Source organism: Helianthus annuus, chromosome 8 (genome assembly GCF_002127325.2).
Source record: "Helianthus annuus cultivar XRQ/B chromosome 8, HanXRQr2.0-SUNRISE, whole genome shotgun sequence".
Taxonomy (NCBI): Eukaryota; Viridiplantae; Streptophyta; class Magnoliopsida; order Asterales; family Asteraceae; genus Helianthus; species Helianthus annuus.
In genome coordinates this window covers 9,937,729-9,958,734 of record NC_035440.2, presented here as the reverse complement: position 1 = coordinate 9,958,734, position 21,006 = coordinate 9,937,729, and the positions used below count along the sequence as shown (strand labels likewise).

Here is a 21,006-nt window from a genome sequence, read left to right as displayed (position 1 = left end):
TCTTGATTTAATTAAAACAAGTTTCTTCACTAGGCAACCCTAGTTCCCCATGTTTTATTTTGATCATTTGAAGCTACAACTCACTATTTATCACTTAGCCTTATACTAATAACTAGGTTAATTATCCCTAGTTAACTTAATAGGTTCGGGAAGTTATAACCCGTTATATTTTAAGTCCCGTTAACTCGGGCCTTTCATAACTTTATTGTCTCAAGCATTTATTCACTTCTTATCTAATATTAGGATTAATTATTTAAAATCCTAATATTTACCGGATAAGTTTTACCGCTATGGTATTTTATCCGTCTTTTAGTGCTAACGGGGTTTGATTACCAAACCCGTTTTCGGGGTGTTACAAGTCTACCCCCCTTAAAGAGGTTTCGTCCTCGAAACCGGTTCTTACTTAATTTATCGAGTTCAACTCCATGTATTTGCTCTCGATAATCAATTAAGCGTTTCTCATATCTTAACCGATTGCTAGTATTACCAGAAAAGTATGGTAATACTCTTTTGGTTATTAATCATCTATGTATCTTACATGACATAATGCGACTGAAAATAACGTAATCTCGTTATTTCCACTGGTTTAATCAACTTAGCGATATTCCTCGCTTTCATATCCTATCAAATTCTTTGTGAATCCGTTACTTTGACCCGTTTAAAGGTCTTTAGTGAAATATTTCACTTTTAGCAACAAATTCTTTTGTTTTCAAATTTTATCTATTCGGTTCAGCTATACCGATCCCACTGTTTTCGAGCAAACCAAATTTCTTGACTTGAATTGTTGACCTTAACTGGTCTCACTATCTAGACTTATTTGTCCAGTTTCTTTTTACCACTTGCTTGGTCATATTGTGATTCTACTTCACATTACATTTCTTGACCGTGATTGTGTTACATCATGTTTAATTTATATCAACCTTTCATTTTTTTGAGAATATCACCTTTCGAATATATCATCTTGCGCCCATCAGTGTCAAGACTTGTATCTTTCATGCTTACTATTTAAATTCCTATCAGAATTCATGTTTGTAATAACATTATTTCTTACTAAAACCGAAGTTTTAGTTTTAGGATCTTTTCTTTATCTTGTGTCAATCATCCATACCGGGATATTGACAGTCCGTAATTTAATCCTTTACAGTCTTAGTTTTTATGCGGGGATTCTTAACTGATTTCCTTGCTTTATTCCATCTAACCCGTAGGTTTATCACTTAGCCTTATGGGCTATTTTTGATTAGACATTCACCTCTTTAAGGCGAAGTCCTTATAACCTCTTTCTAATCATGACCCGTGGGTCGTTTTGGCCCCGTAGACCTTTTGCTCTAATTAATATCTCGTAGGTTATGATGATTCCGTAGATCATCTTTTATTCGAGTCTTCCTTCAAATGTGTATACATTTATATACGCATACGGCGTTAAGGCACCATGTTTTTGTTTAACATCATTTATTATCGTTTTGATATTATCTTTGACCTTGACCGTAGTCTAAGGCTACATTCGTTTCCTTTCGGGCACATTTTCCGACTTTATGATTTCTCACGTCATTTACGCGTCGGTTTATCTGATGCTCACCATTATCCAGTTTACATATATTCGTGTTTGATTATGTCCCATTGCCGGGCTCATTATTCTCTTGCATTTAACACTACCTTTATCTGGCTAGTGCTCATTTGTGCCATTCGGCGTTATATTGTATTCAACATGTTTGACCTATTAATGTGAAATCCATCACTTATAAACAATCAACTTTATTCTTTATTCGACCCATTCGACTTCAAATAGTTGAACATATTTATTCGCAATTTCTATATACGAGATTTTATAGTCATAACTCGTAATCCACGTTACTTTGATCTTTCAACCTGCGTTCACGTCTCTTGGTTTACACATGTGTTTAATTCTTACCCATCCACCGGGTGTTTTACCGAAATTGTTATTATTGCAACCCTCCCGGTATGCATTAAGACCTCGCTTCGGTTTTTATATTCTGACTTTATCTTTAAGCTCGACGTTTTACAAAAATGACCCGTTAAGGAACATATTAGCATTTTCCGGGTTCGAGTGTAAGTACACCCCCTCCCAATGCATATCTAACTCATCTTACATGTTTACATTCTCCGGGTTCGAGTGTAAGTATCACTCCCTCCCAATATTTGTCTAAATCGTTTTACATGCTTGATGTTGTCTGGGTTCGAGTGTAAGTATCACTCCCTCCCAATATTTGTCTAAATCGTTTTACATGCTTGATGTTGTCTGGGTTCGAGTGTAAGTACACTCCCTCCCAATATTTGTCTAAATCATTTTACATGCTTGATGTTGTCTGGGTTCGAGTGTAAGTACACTCCCTCCCAATATTTGTCTAAATCATTTTACATGCTTGATGTTGTCTGGGTTCGAGTGTAAGTACACTCCCTCCCAATACTTGTCTAAATCATTTTACATGCTTGATGTTTGCCCCTTCACCCGGGCTCATTATCCTAATGTAATACGCCCCCGTCACTTGGTTGTGCGTTTACATTATTATCAAATATTTTGCTTATCTGATTCATTTGGGTACTTTTCAATTAGTCCCATTCACCCTGCCCTTACTACATCGGATGTAAACGTGTCCGCCATAAGAAGTTCATGGTATCATATGCCGCTACTTACTTGGCCAGAGTAAGCGATTAACACATGACACGCATGACCTTTTTACAGTTTTCACATCACGCCCTATGTAAGTAATACCTCTATCTGTTTTTCTTGGAAACAATATCCCGGATAGGTTTTCTATTCCGGTCTTTCCAAGTTTTCAATCTACATATGCAACTTTCAATTTCTACATATCTGTTGCATATTACTATTTATGCAATGATTTAAAACGTGCACCTGATAATGCTTGCCCTAACGGGCTTCTCTTGCTATTAGCCTTGTTCGCGGTCGTTACGCGATTGAGTCCTTGATGGGCATGTTCCTCTTGTCATGCCTCGGACTGCTCCTCTATCACATCTTGCATTTGTTTAACCTTTGCCATCTTTAAATGTAAGTGTCCTTCAATCAAGACATTCACAAAGTTAATAATGTCAACTTTACTAAATGCCCGTATCATAATACAAGCTTTTGTACTATATGTGTCAACGCACGAAATGTTGTTAACCATTTCTATCATTTAATTTGGGGTAACGTGTATTTCACGATAACCCTATGTGTTGTTTACAACACTTTAATACGCTAAACGATTAACATACATACACTTACCGGATTTGCGATCAAGCCTCGAACCGAACACACCTTACTCTTTAACCATGAGCTCTGATTACCAACTTGTAACACTCTAGTTATTATTTTAAAGGTTTTCGTATAAATTACGAAAACCGACATGTATTTAGTGTTATGAATCCTTACACAATTCCGAGTAAATTAAAACTTTTACAATTCATAAGCTAATCTATGAACGTGATTGGGTTCGTCGTTAAAATTTACAACGAGGCAATGTGCGGAAGCATGAGTCTTTATTGTGTTCGGTTCTTCAGTTTGATCGTCTTCCGGCATCCCATAGTGTACCTACATTTCATAAACATGAAATGCTTAGTCATACAGGGTTTTAAACGTGTCTAAACGGGTTCGAGAAACAATTGATAACAAAACAACAATTTCAACCTGACCTCCACCGTAATTACGGTGGCACCGTAATTTACGGTGGCCACTGGTTTTACATGCCCCTACCATAAACCAGTAGGGGGCTACCGTAAGACTTTCATCTCCACCGTAAATTACGGTGGCACCGTAATTTACGGTGGACTCTGCATCCAGCTTTTCCAATTTGCCGCAATTTTGACCCATTCATGTTTTTATCAAACGAAACATGTTTGTTTGATCCTTATTCTCACGGTAATCATAATTTCAATAATTCCTATCATATTAGGTTCAAGTCGCGGGTTCCTTACGTATCTTAAACCCATTTACGCTCCTATGCATATTTGACCCGTTAAGGGTGTTTATGCATATTTTGATCATGAAACGCTCTCATTCATTTCTAGCATTATCATACAACATTTCTTATCAAGTGATCTTCCACCACAAACTTATTTGTGGTGGACTTAAGGGGGAAATCTAAATAATCCGAGTTTTTCTCGTCGGATTACTAAATTTACGACAAGGACTCGTATAGAGTCATTTGACCAAAGGTTTACATCTCTTGCGACTTAATACTTATTTCAATTACTTACTTGATCGTAAAACTCGTTTCAAAACTACCTTTAAAGGTAGCTTGTCCAATTTAGCTTATAATGGCGTTTTAGTCCGTTTAGCCAATCATTTACGATGAAGGGCTCTTGGAAGTATATTCAACCCGAAATCCCTCTTTTAACTTATGATTTTGTTTGAAAAGTCATTAAGCTTCCCAACGCAATGTTCACTATATTAAACATTTGGTTTACTTATCAAGTACCCAAATGTTTATTTTGACTTCTATTAGCACTCGTTGAACCACATATTCTAAATGAGTGTTACCCTGTTTCACATACCTGGCGCGGGTCAATATATCAACCCGTTTTTAATACCTTGCTTTTATAACCGCTAATCCATGGCGTTGCTAATACCCATTTCACATTTACTCCTGAAATAATATAACTCGACAATAATCATTAGTCGTTATTGTCAAGAGGTGATATCTTCACCTTTTGACCCGTTTGGTCTAAGTGACCGGTTAGGTTGACGAGATGGCATTTATTACCAACTCATCTATACGTCTCGCTCCGGTTTACACCGTGCGGTCATTTCACCTATTGATCGTTCCCTAACGCTTTTTAGCCTATCATAGCTTACGTCATACGGTGCCATTCAAAATCAATAGTTATGGTCAATGCGTGACCAATTTTACCGTTTTACCCTTATTGTTTGTTTTGGTTTACCCTGTAAGGCAACCATTCCAACGTTTCATTTTCCATTTATCATAAAATAATCGAATTACTGATTTTAAGTCTTTTCTAAACCATCAACATGGTTTCTTGTCATGCTTGTCCAACTTGTTCCGTGTGTCTACACGCCGGAACATCATACCGCAATTATGTATTTATCTTATTCGTAACTAATACGATAAGAGGATATTCTAAAATACAAGACTAGTGTAAGCCATACTTACCTCGCACCCGAATACGCTTTTTCTTCTCGTGCTTGATTCGTTTGACCGCTTCTTTCCCAAGCCTCCACCTAGCTTGTAGAGTGTCAAACTATTATTATAATCCGTTTTAGCCCATATTTCACGTAATTAGTCAAATTAACCAATTACGCATTTCTTTCATAAGATCCTCTTTTCAACATTCATTCAGGCATTTTAACAAACACCTTGTAGGCGAGATTTACAAGCATATTTTCTCTAATCATGTTCATCATTTTAATCAAGTTTTAGTATCAAAATCATGCCTCTATGTCTAGTGTACATGAACTACACCTAGAACTAGCATCACAACATCAAGGTTCATCCATTTAGCACCCTAATTCGAGTGTTCACCATATTTCTACAAAACCCATTTAACACATGATAGGGTAATTATCAAATCCCTAGTTTGGGCCTCAATTCGTCAAGTTTTCAACTAGGGTTTGTTTCTAACGAAGATTTCATCATAATAACACTTATATACATCAATATTCATTCCAGATTTTCGATTTTGATTGTTCATCAAAATCTCAAGGTATCACCAAATTACAAAATTTGACATACCTTTCGATCCTCTTGACTCGGTGATCGTTTATACGCGTTCATGCATTGATTTGGTCTTGAATTGATCCTCCAATTTGAAGGTATTGATCAAGCTAGGGTTTGGCTCCTTGGAGCCCCTCCTGGTCGTACGCACACACACACACACTCTTAGTGTGTGTTGTGTTTTATTTCTTGATTTAATTAAAACAAGTTTCTTCACTAGGCAACCCTAGTCCCCCATGTTTTATTTTGATCATTTGAAGCTACAACTCACTATTTATCACTTAGCCTCATACTAATAACTAGGTTAATTATCCCTAGTTAACTTAATAGGTTCGGGAAGTTATAACCCGTTATATTTTAAGTCCCGTTAACTCGGGCCTTTCATAACTTTATTATCTCAAGCATTTATTCACTTCTTATCTAATATTAGGATTAATTATTTAAAATCCTAATATTTACCGGATAAGTTTTACCGCTACGGTATTTTACTCGTCTTTTAGTGCTAACGGGGTTTGATTACCAAACCCGTTTTCGGGGTGTTACAAGTCTACCCCCCTTAAAGAGGTTTCGTCCTCGAAACCGGTTCTTACTTAATTTATCGAGTTCAACTCCATGTATTTGCTCTCGATAATCAATTAAGCGTTTCTCATATCTTAACCGATTGCTAGTATTACCAGAAAAGTATGGTAATACTCTTTTGGTTATTAATCATCTATGTATCTTACATGACATAATGCGACTGAAAATAACGTAATCTCGTTATTTCCACTGGTTTAATCAACTTAGCGATATTCCTCGCTTTCATATCCTATCAAATTCTTTGTGAATCCGTTACTTTGACCCGTTTAAAGGTCTTTAGTGAAATATTTCACTTTTAGCAACAAGTTCTTTTGTTTTCAAATTTTATCTATTCGGTTCAGCTATACCGATCCCACTGTTTTCGAGCAAACCAAATTTCTTGACTTGAATTGTTGACCTTAACTGGTCTCACTATCTAGACTTATTTGTCCAGTTTCTTTTTACCGCTTGCTTGGTCATATTGTGATTCTACTTCACATTACATTTCTTGACCGTGATTGTGTTACATCATGTTTAATTTATATCAACCTTTCATTTTTTTGAGAATATCACCTTTCGAATATATCATCTTGCGCCCATCAGTGTCAAGACTTGTATCTTTCATGCTTACTATTTAAATTCCTATCAGAATTTATGTTTGTAATAACATTATTTCTTACTAAAACCGAAGTTTTAGTTTTAGGATCTTTTCTTTATCTTGTGTCAATCATCCATACCGGGATATTGACAGTCCGTAATTTAATCCTTTACAGTCTTAGTTTTTATGCGGGGATTCTTAACTGATTTCCTTGCTTTATTCCATCTAACCCGTAGGTTTATCACTTAGCCTTATGGGCTATTTTTGATTAGACATTCACCTCTTTAAGGCGAAGTCCTTATAACCTCTTTCTAATCATGACCCGTGGGTCGTTTTGGCCCCGTAGACCTTTTGCTCTAATTAATATCTCGTAGGTTATGATGATTCCGTAGATCATCTTTTATTCGAGTCTTCCTTCAAATGTGTATACATTTATATACGCATACGGCGTTAAGGCACCATGTTTTTGTTTAACATCATTTATTATCGTTTTGATGTTATCTTTGACCTTGACCGTAGTCTAAGGCTACATTCGTTTCCTTTCGGGCACATTTTCCGACTTTATGATTTCTCACGTCATTTACGCGTCGGTTTATCTGATGCTCACCATTATCCAGTTTACATATATTCGTGTTTGATTATGTCCCATTGCCGGGCTCATTATTCTCTTGCATTTAACACTACCTTTATCTGGCTAGTGCTCATTTGTGCCATTCAGCGTTATATTGTATTCAACATGTTTGACCTATTAATGTGAAATCCATCACTTATAAACAATCAACTTTATTCTTTATTCGACCCATTCGACTTCGAATAGTTGAACATATTTATTCGCAATTTCTATATACGAGATTTTATAGTCATAACTCGTAATCCACGTTACTTTGATCTTTCAACCTGCGTTCACGTCTCTTGGTTTACACATGTGTTTAATTCTTACCCATCCACCGGGTGTTTTACCGAAATTGTTATTATTGCAACCCTCCCGGTATGCATTAAGACCTCGCTTCGGTTTTTATATTCTGACTTTATCTTTAAGCTCGACGTTTTACAAAAATGACCCGTTAAGGAACATATTTGCATTTTCCGGGTTCGAGTGTAAGTACACCCCCTCCCAATGCATATCTAACTCATCTTACATGTTTACATTCTCCGGGTTCGAGTGTAAGTATCACTCCCTCCCAATATTTGTCTAAATCGTTTTACATGCTTGATGTTGTCTGGGTTCGAGTGTAAGTATCACTCCCTCCCAATATTTGTCTAAATCGTTTTACATGCTTGATGTTGTCTGGGTTCGAGTGTAAGTACACTCCCTCCCAATATTTGTCTAAATCATTTTACATGCTTGATGTTGTCTGGGTTCGAGTGTAAGTACACTCCCTCCCAATATTTGTCTAAATCATTTTACATGCTTGATGTTGTCTGGGTTCGAGTGTAAGTACACTCCCTCCCAATACTTGTCTAAATCATTTTACATGCTTGATGTTTGCCCCTTCACCCGGGCTCATTATCCTAATGTAATACGCCCCCGTCACTTGGTTGTGCGTTTACATTATTATCAAATATTTTGCTTTTCTGATTCATTTGGGTACTTTTCAATTAGTCCCATTCACCCTGCCCTTACTACATCGGATGTAAACGTGTCCGCCATAAGAAGTTCATGGTATCATATGCCGCTACTTACTTGGCCAGAGTAAGCGATTAACACATGACACGCATGACCTTTTTACAGTTTTCACATCACGCCCTATGTAAGTAATACCTCTATCTGTTTTTCTTGGAAACAATATCCCGGATAGGTTTTCTATTCCGGTCTTTCCAAGTTTTCAATCTACATATGCAACTTTCAATTTCTACATATCTATTGCATATTACTATTTATGCAATGATTTAAAACGTGCACCTGATAATGCTTGCCCTAACGGGCTTCTCTTGCTATTAGCCTTGTTCGCGGTCGTTACGCGATTGAGTCCTTGATGGGCATGTTCCTCTTGTCATGCCTCGGACTGCTCCTCTATCACATCTTGCATTTGTTTAACCTTTGCCATCTTTAAATGTAAGTGTCCTTCAATCAAGACATTCACAAAGTTAGTAATGTCAACTTTACTAAATGCCCGTATCATAATACAAGGCTTTTGTACTATATGTGTCAACGCACGAAATGTTGTTAACCATTTCTATCATTTAATTTGGGGTAACGTGTATTTCACGATAACCCTATGTGTTGTTTACAACACTTTAATACGCTAAACGATTAACATACATACGCTTACCGGATTTGCGATCAAGCCTCGAACCGAACACACCTTACTCTTTAACCATGAGCTCTGATTACCAACTTGTAACACTCTAGTTATTATTTTAAAGGTTTTCGTATAAATTACGAAAACCGACATGTATTTAGTGTTATGAATCCTTACACAATTCCGAGTAAATTAAAACTTTTACAATTCATAAGCTAATCTATGAACGTGATTGGGTTCGTCGTTAAAATTTACAACGAGGCAATGTGCGGAAGCATGAGTCTTTATTGTGTTCGGTTCTTCAGTTTGATCGTCTTCCGGCATCCCATAGTGTACCTACATTTCATAAACATGAAATGCTTAGTCATACAGGGTTTTAAACGTGTCTAAACGGGTTCGAGAAACAATTGATAACAAAACAACAATTTCAACCTGACCTCCACCGTAAATTACGGTGGCACCGTAATTTACGGTGGCCACTGGTTTTACATGCCCCTACCATAAACCAGTAGGGGGCTACCGTAAGACTTTCATCTCCACCGTAAATTACGGTGGCACCGTAATTTACGGTGGACTCTGCATCCAGCTTTTCCAATTTGCCGCAATTTTGACCCATTCATGTTTTTATCAAACGAAACATGTTTGTTTGATCCTTATTCTCACGGTAATCATAATTTCAATAATTCCTATCATATTAGGTTCAAGTCGCGGGTTCCTTACGTATCTTAAACCCATTTACGCTCCTATGCATATTTGACCCGTTAAGGGTGTTTATGCATATTTTGATCATGAAACGCTCTCATTCATTTCTAGCATTATCATACAACATTTCTTATCAAGCGATCTTCCACCACAAACTTATTTGTGGTGGACTTAAGGGGGAAATCTAAATAATCCGAGTTTTTCTCGTCGGATTACTAAATTTACGACAAGGACTCGTATAGAGTCATTTGACCAAAGGTTTACATCTCTTGCGACTTAATACTTATTTCAATTACTTACTTGATCGTAAAACTCGTTTCAAAACTACCTTTAAAGGTAGCTTGTCCAATTTAGCTTATAAGAGCGTTTTAGTCCGTTTAGCCAATCATTTACGATGAAGGGCTCTTGGAAGTATATTCAACCCGAAATCCCTCTTTTAACTTATGATTTTGTTTGAAAAGTCATTAAGCTTCCCAACGCAATGTTCACTATATTAAACATTTGGTTTACTTATCAAGTACCCAAATGTTTATTTTGACTTCTATTAGCACTCGTTGAACCACATATTCTAAATGAGTGTTACCCTGTTTCACATACCTGGCGCGGGTCAATATATCAACCCGTTTTTAATACCTTGCTTTTATAACCGCTAATCCATGGCGTTGCTAATACCCATTTCACATTTACTCCTGAAATAATATAACGCGACAATAATCATTAGTCGTTATTGTCAAGAGGTGATATCTTCACCTTTTGACCCGTTTGGTCTAAGTGACCGGTTAGGTTGACGAGATGGCATTTATTACCAACTCATCTATACGTCTCGCTCCGGTTTACACCGTGCGGTCATTTCACCTATTGATCGTTCCCTAACGCTTTTTAGCCTATCATAGCTTACGTCATACGGTGCCATTCAAAATCAATAGTTATGGTCAACGCGTGACCAATTTTACCGTTTTACCCTTATTGTTTGTTTTGGTTTACCCTATAAGGCAACCATTCCAACGTTTCATTTTCCATTTATCATAAAATAATCGAATTACTGATTTTAAGTCTTTTCTAAACCATCAACATGGTTTCTTGTCATGCTTGTCCAACTTGTTCCGTGTGTCTACACGCCGGAACATCATACCGCAATTATGTATTTATCTTATTCGTAACTAATACGATAAGAGGATATTCTAAAATACAAGACTAGTGTAAGCCATACTTACCTCGCACCCGAATACGCTTTTTCTTCTCGTGCTTGATTCGTTTGACCGCTTCTTTCCCAAGCCTCCACCTAGCTTGTAGAGTGTCAAACTATTATTATAATCCGTTTTAGCCCATATTTCACGTAATTAGTCAAATTAGCCAATTACGCATTTCTTTCATAAGATCCTCTTTTCAACATTCATTCAGGCATTTTAACAAACACCTTGTAGGCGAGATTTACAAGCATATTTTCTCTAATCATGTTCATCATTTTAATCAAGTTTTAGTATCAAAATCATGCCTCTATGTCTAGTGTACATGAACTACACCTAGAACTAGCATCACAACATCAAGGTTCATCCATTTAGCACCCTAATTCGAGTGTTCACCATATTTCTACAAAACCCATTTAACACATGATAGGGTAATTATCAAATCCCTAGTTTGGGCCTCAATTCGTCAAGTTTTCAACTAGGGTTTGTTTCTAACGAAGATTTCATCATAATAACACTTATATACATCAATATTCATTCCAGATTTTCGATTTTGATTGTTCATCAAAATCTCAAGGTATCACCAAATTACAAAATTTGACATACCTTTCGATCCTCTTGACTCGGTGATCGTTTATACGCGTTCATGCATTGATTTGGTCTTGAATTGATCCTCCAATTTGAAGGTATTGATCAAGCTAGGGTTTGGCTCCTTGGAGCCCATCCTGGTCGTACGCACACACACACACACTCTTAGTGTGTGTTGTGTTTTATTTCTTGATTTAATTAAAACAAGTTTCTTCACTAGGCAACCCTAGTCCCCCATGTTTTATTTTGATCATTTGAAGCTACAACTCACTATTTATCACTTAGCCTCATACTAATAACTAGGTTAATTATCCCTAGTTAACTTAATAGGTTCGGGAAGTTATAACCCGTTATATTTTAAGTCCCGTTAACTCGGGCCTTTCATAACTTTATTGTCTCAAGCATTTATTCACTTCTTATCTAATATTAGGATTAATTATTTAAAATCCTAATATTTACCGGATAAGTTTTACCGCTACGGTATTTTACCCGTCTTTTAGTGCTAACGGGGTTTGATTACCAAACCCGTTTTCGGGGTGTTACACTCGAGCAGCTTTCAGGCGGTCGCGAATTTGGACAATCTTGTCCGTTGTCTCGAAGACTAAGTCAGGACCTGATAATTGCGTATCTCCCACTTCTGCCCAGCAAATGGGCGTTCTGCACTTTCTACCATATAGTGCCTCAAAAGGCGCAGCCTTAATGCTAGTATGGCAGCTATTATTGTAGGAGAACTCGACCAATGGTAAATGCCTGTCCCAACTTCCTCCTAGATCAATTACACATGCACGCAGCATGTCTTCCAACGTTTGAATAGTACGCTCACTCTGCCCATCCGTCTGAGGATGGTAAGCCGTACTGAAATTCAATTGAGTGCCCAGAGACTGTTGGAAACTCTTCCAGAAATGAGATGTGTATCTAGTATCCCGATCTGAGATAATAGATACTGGTACGCCATGCAAGGCCACAATCTTATCCACGTACAGTTGGGCTAGCATGTCAGAGCTGAAGGTCTCTTTAATGGGCAGGAAATGTGCTGACTTAGTCAGTCTATCAACTATAACCCATATAGTATCATTTCCCTTCGGCGTCTTAGGCAATTTGGTGATGAAGTCCATCGTTACCATTTCCCATTTCCAAGTGGGAATTTCAGGCTGTTGTAGCAAACCTGACGGCTTCTGATGTTCAGCTTTGACTTTAGCACACGTCAAGCATTTAGCTACATAAGCAGCTATAGACTTTTTCAAGCCTATCCACCAATAATTTGCCTTTAAATCCTGGTACATCTTGTCAGCTCCAGGATGGACGGAATACTTGGAACTGTGGGCTTCCTTGAGGATAACATCCCGAAGTCCTCCATATACAGGAACCCATATTCGTCCATTTAACCTCAACATTCCGTCCTTGTCGTAGGACAATTGTTCTTCAGTCACTCCTAATTTCTCCTCAGGATAGTTAGCTTCCAACACAGCTTCCTTTTGTTGTCACAACCCAACCAATGGCGGAAACATCGGGATGAGACGAAGTGTGAAGATTGCTAGAGACATCATAACGCTATTTGTGACAATATTTAGAAAATCCAAATTTCATTTCATTTCATAACTTCAAATAGTCGACATTACAAGAAATTCAAATACAACAAGCTTAACAAAACAACATGATAACATAACAAAATTTGATACAACATATTAAACCCTAACGTCTATATGTGTATCTAGGCATCAACGCTATTTCTTTTCTTAGCATCGTCCTCATCAACCTGTAACATGTTTAAAATAATTCAATGCAAAAGCAAAGGCGAGTATACAAGTTTGATACATACATAGCATAAGATAAAAGTGTGAACAATTCCTCATAGCAAGCATGCGATTCAAGATAAACATTAAATATGGCATGTGTATAACATATCAAACCAAGAAAACGCAACTTGCTCATGACATAACCAAAGTTTCAGTAGAGGCGGGTCGTTAATCCTATAGCGCTACATATGTCAAGGTTTGGCTCGTACGAAGTTAATGATAAGTTCCACACATAAGAATCACCCAAATTTAAAGTATCAAGTCATCACATATACAAGCATGTTATAGGAATGTTCATGTGTTTAGACAAAAGTTCATGTGTAAGTTTCAATAGGTAAACATGTTACACCCCAAAAGTGGTAAAAGTAAAAAGGGGAAAAGTACGAGTATACTCACAAAGTTTGCATATGCTTTCCAATTATCCATTTATTGACGAGTTGATGAGGTTAGAAGATTGAATGCATAGGGTTAACGTTCAAGTATGCTTAGAGTCGAGATTCGGTATTTAAAACAACATAAAAGTAAGATATGTGAATAGCATGTGAAATAATCATCTTCAACACTTAACACTTGTATGACACTTGGTAACCACAAGGGTTATGATAATGTTTTCATGAGTTGAACACCCATAAGAATCACAACAAGGTTTAGGTCTTAGGTGATGTTCTACTACTTTAACATATAAACACAAGTTCAACATCAAAGGTTCGAATGAGTGTATATATATATTTAGGTTAAGTACTACATATTATTTAGTCCAATAATTCAAGTAGGAGGTAGAAGATTACATCTTCATTTAGGTACCTCAAGTTGAGTCATGGGTGTCATGGATGGGGTAGGAAGACAAGGCTTCCATTTAGGTACCCCTTTGATGTTCACCACTACACTTGATGTAAAAACAACCAAGGAGGGTCATGAGCTAAGGTCATTACAAGTATGTAAAGTAAACTAACTAATAGAAATCATCAAATCATGTGAGGATTGTATGTTTGGACAACCCAAGTTGTTCCATAATCACTCATGTATCAAAGACTATGTTTGACATGATTTGTGGGTTGAAACCCTAGACAAAACACCAAGTTTATGAGGTTTAATCCTCTGATTTTAAATGTCTCAACCTTGTTTTTAAGCTTAACCAACCATGGGATAAGTTGTAAGCATTAGGACATAGGCATGAGATGTGTTAGACACAAGTTGCATAGGTTTAAACAAGTTTTGAAGAACATAAAAATCAAACAGAAAGTTTATGGACTATTTCGGGGCATTTCCAGGTCTGATTTCTCCAAGGAGAAGTCTAGGAATCGAACCCCATGATTATACAAGCAAGTAGGAAAAAGAATCAAGTGATTTCGTTAAGAAATGAGTGAGTTATGCTCATTTTCGTGAAGGGGTGTCAATCTACTCGAACCCTTGCTTTCAGCTACGGTTTGGAGGATGCTTTGAGAGTTTTTAGTGTTGCAAAAGTGGTAGAGAGGCTGGTTATAAGTGGTATTTATAGGGGGGAGGATTAGGGTTTCAATGGGTTGGGCTTTGGAAGTGTTTAGAAGGGGTTACACCTTGAAACTAGCCCACAAAACCCAACTATATGGGGCTGAATTTTGCTAAATTGGGGCTGCCATATTTCTTTATTTTTTTTATTTTTAAAACATTATAATGAGTAATTTTGTTAATTAAGTTGTGTAATAATATGGAACAATGTTTCCCCTAACTTGTAACAAGGTGAAATATGAAATAAAACATGATTTAACTAGGTAAAAAGTGTAATGTACAAGTATGTAACATGTTTGTAAGTGACAAGTATATGTCCCATTTTAGATGATTAACCGTTGTATAAATAAGTATATTATTAGGGGTTTTTAGGTATCAACAATTTAAGGACAAGCATGGACATGCACCGTGAATAAGTATTGTATAAGTATGAATTACAAATAAGGATTCGATGTACAATGAATTCCAACGTATGAACATGTATGAATATGTAGATGGTGAATTTAAAGAAATACGAATTTTATTTATGATCCAAGTCTCGGATTTTACAACGAAAAGACGACTACAGTAATACAAGATTTCCAAAAATAGCATTACAAGGCGAGCTTTCTAATTATGGAAAGTATGAAAAAGCAGGGCGTTACATTTGTGCAGCTAACAACCTTTCATTCAAACTGCTCTTAATTTCAATGCTCTTGGCATTGATCCTTATCGGCTTCACTCTTTCCTTCCTGCTCAAAGCATCTGCGACTACATTGGCCTTGCCTGGATGGTACCTTATGATTGAACAGGTGTTAAAGGCTCTTGTGGTCGGAATAGATCACACACTTCGTCCCATACAGATAATGCCTCCAAAGCTTCAGTGCAAATACAACGGCACCCAATTCCAAGTCATAGGTGGTGTAATTCTTCTCGTGCACCTTTAATTGACGCGAAGCATAGGCTATGACCTTGCCCTTTTGCATTAACACACAACCCATTCTGGTGTGTGATGCATCACAATACACCACAAATTCATCAATGCCTTCAGGTAGAGTCAGCACTGGTGCGTTACTTAACTTCTGCTTCAAGATATCAAAAGATTCTTGCTGCTTGGGCCCCCAATTAAACTTAATATTCTTACGTGTTAACGATGTTAAGGGTGCAGCAATTCTTGAGAAGTTTTCAATAAAACGCCTATAGTATCCAGCCAAACCAAGGAAGCTTCGAATCTCTGAAGGTGTCTTTGGCTCTTGCCAGTTCATAATAGCTTCTATCTTTGCGGGATCCACTTGAATTCCACGTTCACTCACAACATGCCCAAGGAACTGAACTTCGCGAAGCCAAAATTCACACTTTGAAAACTTGGCATAGAGCTTCTCTTGATGGAGCAGCTTAAGAATGCACCGAAGATGCTTCTCATGGTCAGCTTGGTTCTTTGAGTAGATGAGGATGTCGTCGATGAAGACGTGACAAATTTATCCAGATAAGGCTTGCATACGCGATTCATGAGATCCATGAATGCGGCAGGTGCGTTAGTGAGCCCAAAAGGCATCACTAGGAACTCATAATGACCATAACGAGTCCTAAACGCGGTCTTATGTACATCCTCCTCCTTGACCTTCAGTTGATAATAACCTGACCTGAGATCTATCTTGGAGAAGTAACTCGCTCCCTGTAGCTGGTCGAATAGATCATCGATCCTGGGCAAAGGATATCTGTTCTTGATAGTAACCTTGTTTAGCTCACGGTAATCAATGCATAGACGCATTGATCCATCCTTCTTTTTGACAAACAGAATTGGCGCTCCCCATGGAGATGAACTAGATCTAATAAACCTTTAGCTAGTAAATCATCTAGCTGTGTCCTTAATTCCTTCATCTCCGTTGGTGCTAATCTATATGGTGCTCTGGCTACTGGTGCAGCTTCGGGGATGATGTCAATCTTGAATTCCACCTGCCTATCTGGTGGCAAACCAGGTAGTTCCTCCGGAAAAACCTCGGGATAGTCAGAAATGACTGGTATGTCTTCGATCCTGGGCTTCTTCTCGTCAATGGTTACTTGTGCCATATAAATGACGCAACCCTTACTCATGCATCCGGATGCCTTAAGCATAGCCACTTGCTCAGGCAATCCATGTTGAGTATCTCCCTGAATAGTGAGTGGCTCACCAGATGGGGTCTTGATTACTACTTGCTTCTTGTTGCACACTATCTGGGCTTGGTTGCGCGATAACCAATCCATTCCTATTACTACATCAAAGCCTGCTAGCTTAAAGGGTAACAAGGACAAAGGAAAAGAGTGGTTCCTAATGGATAGGACACATCCATCTAATATAGTCGAAACTGTTTCTATTGTTCCGTCAGCTAATTCCACCTCATAATTCATACTTAGGGTTTTAACAGGTAATTTCAATAAATCACAGAACTTATTATCTACAAAGGATCTATCCGCCCCAGAGTCAAACAATATCCTTGCGTAGACATCATTAATGAGAAAAGTACCTGTTATGACATTATCATCCTGAATAGCTTCCTTTGCATCCATGCGGAAGACCCTTGCATTAGTCTTCTTTCCCTCTTCTGCTTTCTTGGCAAGTTTCGGGCAGTTGGGTCTAATATGTCCCTTCTCATTACAATTGTAGCAGGTGGCATCCTTAAGTTTCTTGCAATCTAATGCCTTATGATCCGGGGACTTGCAAATCCCACATAGTTTCTGCTGAGATTGGGATCTAGACTCCTGCCTGCATTTCCCGAAATGGTGCTTCTTACAAACTTTGCACCTGGGCTTTTCACCCGACTGTTGATCTCCCTTCTTGGATCCCGACCCTTTCTTGTGGTCGTCATTGCCCTTACGCTTCTTATCTGAGCATCGCGAACCATCATCTTCGCGTTTTCGTTTCTCGGCATCTGCAGCTCTCAGGGATCTCTGTCTAACTGCGTCTAGAGTAAGGGACAGAGATATGTCAGCCATTGATCGAAACGTAGTGGGCCGAGAGGCCTTGAAGCTTGCTTTAATTTCTGGGGCCAGACCCCCAATGAAACGGGCTATCCTCTTCGGTTCAGGTGTTACAAGATAGGGAACTAGACTTGACAAGGTATTGAAGGTTGTGAGGTACGCCTGGCAGTCCAGGTTCTTCATGACTAAGGACAGGAAATCAGATTCTATCCTTTCAACCTCGTGTTGAGGACAGTAATTCTCCTTGATCAGGGCAACAAATTGTTCCCAAGACATGTTGTATAGCGGTATCTTCCCGGTGGCTTGAATCAGTGACTTCCACCATTGTAGGGCATCACCTTTGAAAGATTGTGTCACAAACTTCACAATATCTCTTTCAGCACAGCCACTTATATCCACTACTGTCTCCATCTCATCAAGCCAAGTTATACAGTCCACTGCCCCCTTCTCCCCAGTAAAATCCCGGGGTTTACAAGACACAAAGTATTTATACGTGCAACCCTTGGCACGTGGGGCATCATAAAGCACGATCTTCTTGGAATGATTATCATTTTCATTCGAAGAATGTCTATCATCATCCTTCTTAGATTCTTCCTTTTTAGACTTGGGTTGGACAGAAGGTGGCTTGCTGTGAGACTCCGAATGAGTCTTGGATTTGATATGCGGTGTAGACAAGGTCCTACTATGGGTCCCACTGTACTCACTGTACTGTCTTTCTAATGCTTTAGTAACCGCATCATCCACAAGCGCTTTCAGCTCTGCGCCAGTTAACTGTATTTTTGCATTATCATGGTTCTCTACCGGACGACTGTTCACTTCGTCCGACCCCGCCATGTAGCTTCAATTGCTACATATAGACAATAATAGGCAAGGTTTTATTTAGAAGCTAATACAGCATTTTATACTTTATTAACCATGGCTTTAAATAGTCATTACTGGTTAATTTGTTAATTAGTTATTTATGCAGGACCTTTATTATAATCCTATATTATAACTTTAATGTTGGCACCTAAAGGCCTAGTTATGCAAACAAGTTTTAATTTATAACCAGGATTTTCACATAATCGAGGTATTAGGGTTTGAATCACAGTTCATTACCCCTTTAGACAGTGAGTTGCAGACTCTAACTGTCTCTTAGTCCCTAGGACATTAATTATTACCCGTAGGTACTTCATTCCCAAGGAATGGATATTTACTTACAGGGAATTTTAAATTACCCAATTTTCAATAATAGCCTATGTGACCTTTACTGTGTCACAATTTGCCCAGTATGTTAACATACTTACAGATGTTAACAGAATTTGGAATCTTCTAGACAGGTCCTACCATCTTGGCCATGCCTGCGATGACACGTTGCTAGGTGTTACCCCTTAGATTCTCTTTATAACGCAGATCAATCCTAAGTTGAGACGTTAATTATGGACCTGAATCTAATTATGGAGATACCATCTTGGCCTTGTCTTAAAATGACATGTGGCTAGGTCTTGTCCCTTTTTAGATTTTGCCATTTTATATTAATGGTAGGTCTTCTTTATTTTAGGAAATGTTATTTTCATTTTTACCTTTTTATTTTTAAGTTTATTCATATACTTATTTATAACAATAATCATGAAAATTTAAATACAACATTTCATTAATAAAGATTCAACAGTACAATACTTGCCCTAAACGGGACTTCTACAAACAACATGCCCACGCAGGGGCGAATTACAACAAACAAATAAACACACTAACAAACAACAAACCCACGCAGGGGTCAACTGAAAGACATACCCACGCAGGGGCAGAATACAAAAAGACAAGCTCGCGCAGGAGCTGAATACAGAAACAACAAGTCCACGCAGGGACTGATTACAACTAAAATACTAAGATCTTCAATGGTCCCTCCTTTTGGACTTTCCTTTGATCAAATCTGATAGTCCTTTGAAGAAACCTCTGTTGTGTCTGCGCTCAGTTTGGATTTCCCGTTCACAACGGTCCAGTCTCTCAAGGACCTCCTGCTGGCGCTCTGGTGGGATAAGCTGCTGCTGCGGCGGCTAGTACAATGGTTGAGGAGGTGGTGGATGCTGGTACACATATGGAGGGTATCCGGTAGTCCAAGGACCACCATAGGGCCCTTCAGGGTGTCGAGCGTTGTAATCCCAAGCCTCCTGATATGGGTCCACGTTGGCATAGTTAAAGCTGTTGTGGCCCGGCATTTCAAATGGGTTGTATGCCGCAGAACCGGCATAAGCAGGGATTGGGTTGTCAAAACCCGGTGGAGGTGCCACAGGTACTGAGTTGATCTCTGGTATGGGGTTTGATGGACCCCCCATTTGTGGTTCTTCCTCTTCCTCCTGAAGTGGCGGATAATGGCTGCCACTTGATGGTTGGGGTGTGCTGATACGGACACCCCCTCGCACGGACATTCGTGCATTTGACCTTCTCCGCCTCGGTGGCTCCGGAGGCGGCTGCTGTTCCACTGGTGGTGGTGGTGGCGGAGTGACTGCCACAAATCGTTGATCCTCAGAAGGATCTTGCTGCTGCTGTTGCTGATATGGGGACGAGTGCTCAGAGGGCGTGAAGTACCAGTCCCACTGCTTGAACTTCTCCTGGTAACTGTCCGGTCCGCGGTATGGTGATCCGTGGAAAGATGACCCATCCGAGATTTCGATGGGGTGGTTCGGCGTTCCTGTAGCAGGCTCCATGGGATCAGTATCCTCGTCCATGTCATTTTCCCCAGAGAAGTGGTCTTCCGGTCCGAGTGGGTTAAAACCCATAGGTTCTGGAAGAATGGTAGCCGGGTTGAATCGGCTTTGGAAAACTGGGGTTGGGTCACCAAAGGAGTGGTGAGAGTTGGATCTCTGCAAGGGTATGAAAGAGGGTGGTTGCTCGTTGGGCTCATTTTCCGATTGAGGCCCAAAGGAATGCTGGTAAGAAGGTGAAGAGCTGAGGGAAACTGACCGTCTCTCGTGTTCAACATAGAGCCTCCACGGCTCTTGTGGGCTAGTGCTCATGGTAATGGATGGGGTACGCCGGTGCGAAGGCCCGGCTTCGTGATCGTGACCCGTGACTGGTCCTTTGCCTCGACCGCGAAGAAAATCTTGGTGGCATTTTGACCTGCATACAAGTTTTAGATAACAACAACAACATATAATAATAAGACCCAAAAATAAAACAAACAGAGTTTGTCCTATGTTCTTTGTCTAGACTCGGAACTCGAAGAATGTGCAATTCGTGCAC

The 21,006-nt window shown here is 38.8% G+C and overlaps 2 long non-coding RNA genes across 2 annotated transcripts; both read right to left on the bottom strand.

The window, feature by feature from the left end:
- Nucleotides 1–3,436: 3,436 nt before the first annotated feature.
- LOC110870811 lies at nucleotides 3,437–6,064 on the bottom strand. Its single transcript, XR_002553255.2, has 4 exons — nucleotides 5,706–6,064; nucleotides 5,127–5,194; nucleotides 4,510–4,601; nucleotides 3,437–3,547 (listed from the first exon to the last, which is right to left on the bottom strand). It is a non-coding gene; the product is annotated as an uncharacterized LOC110870811 (long non-coding RNA).
- Nucleotides 6,065–9,311: 3,247 nt separating this feature from the next.
- LOC110870810 lies at nucleotides 9,312–11,694 on the bottom strand. Its single transcript, XR_002553254.2, has 4 exons — nucleotides 11,582–11,694; nucleotides 11,003–11,070; nucleotides 10,386–10,477; nucleotides 9,312–9,422 (listed from the first exon to the last, which is right to left on the bottom strand). It is a non-coding gene; the product is annotated as an uncharacterized LOC110870810 (long non-coding RNA).
- Nucleotides 11,695–21,006: the final 9,312 nt, after the last annotated feature.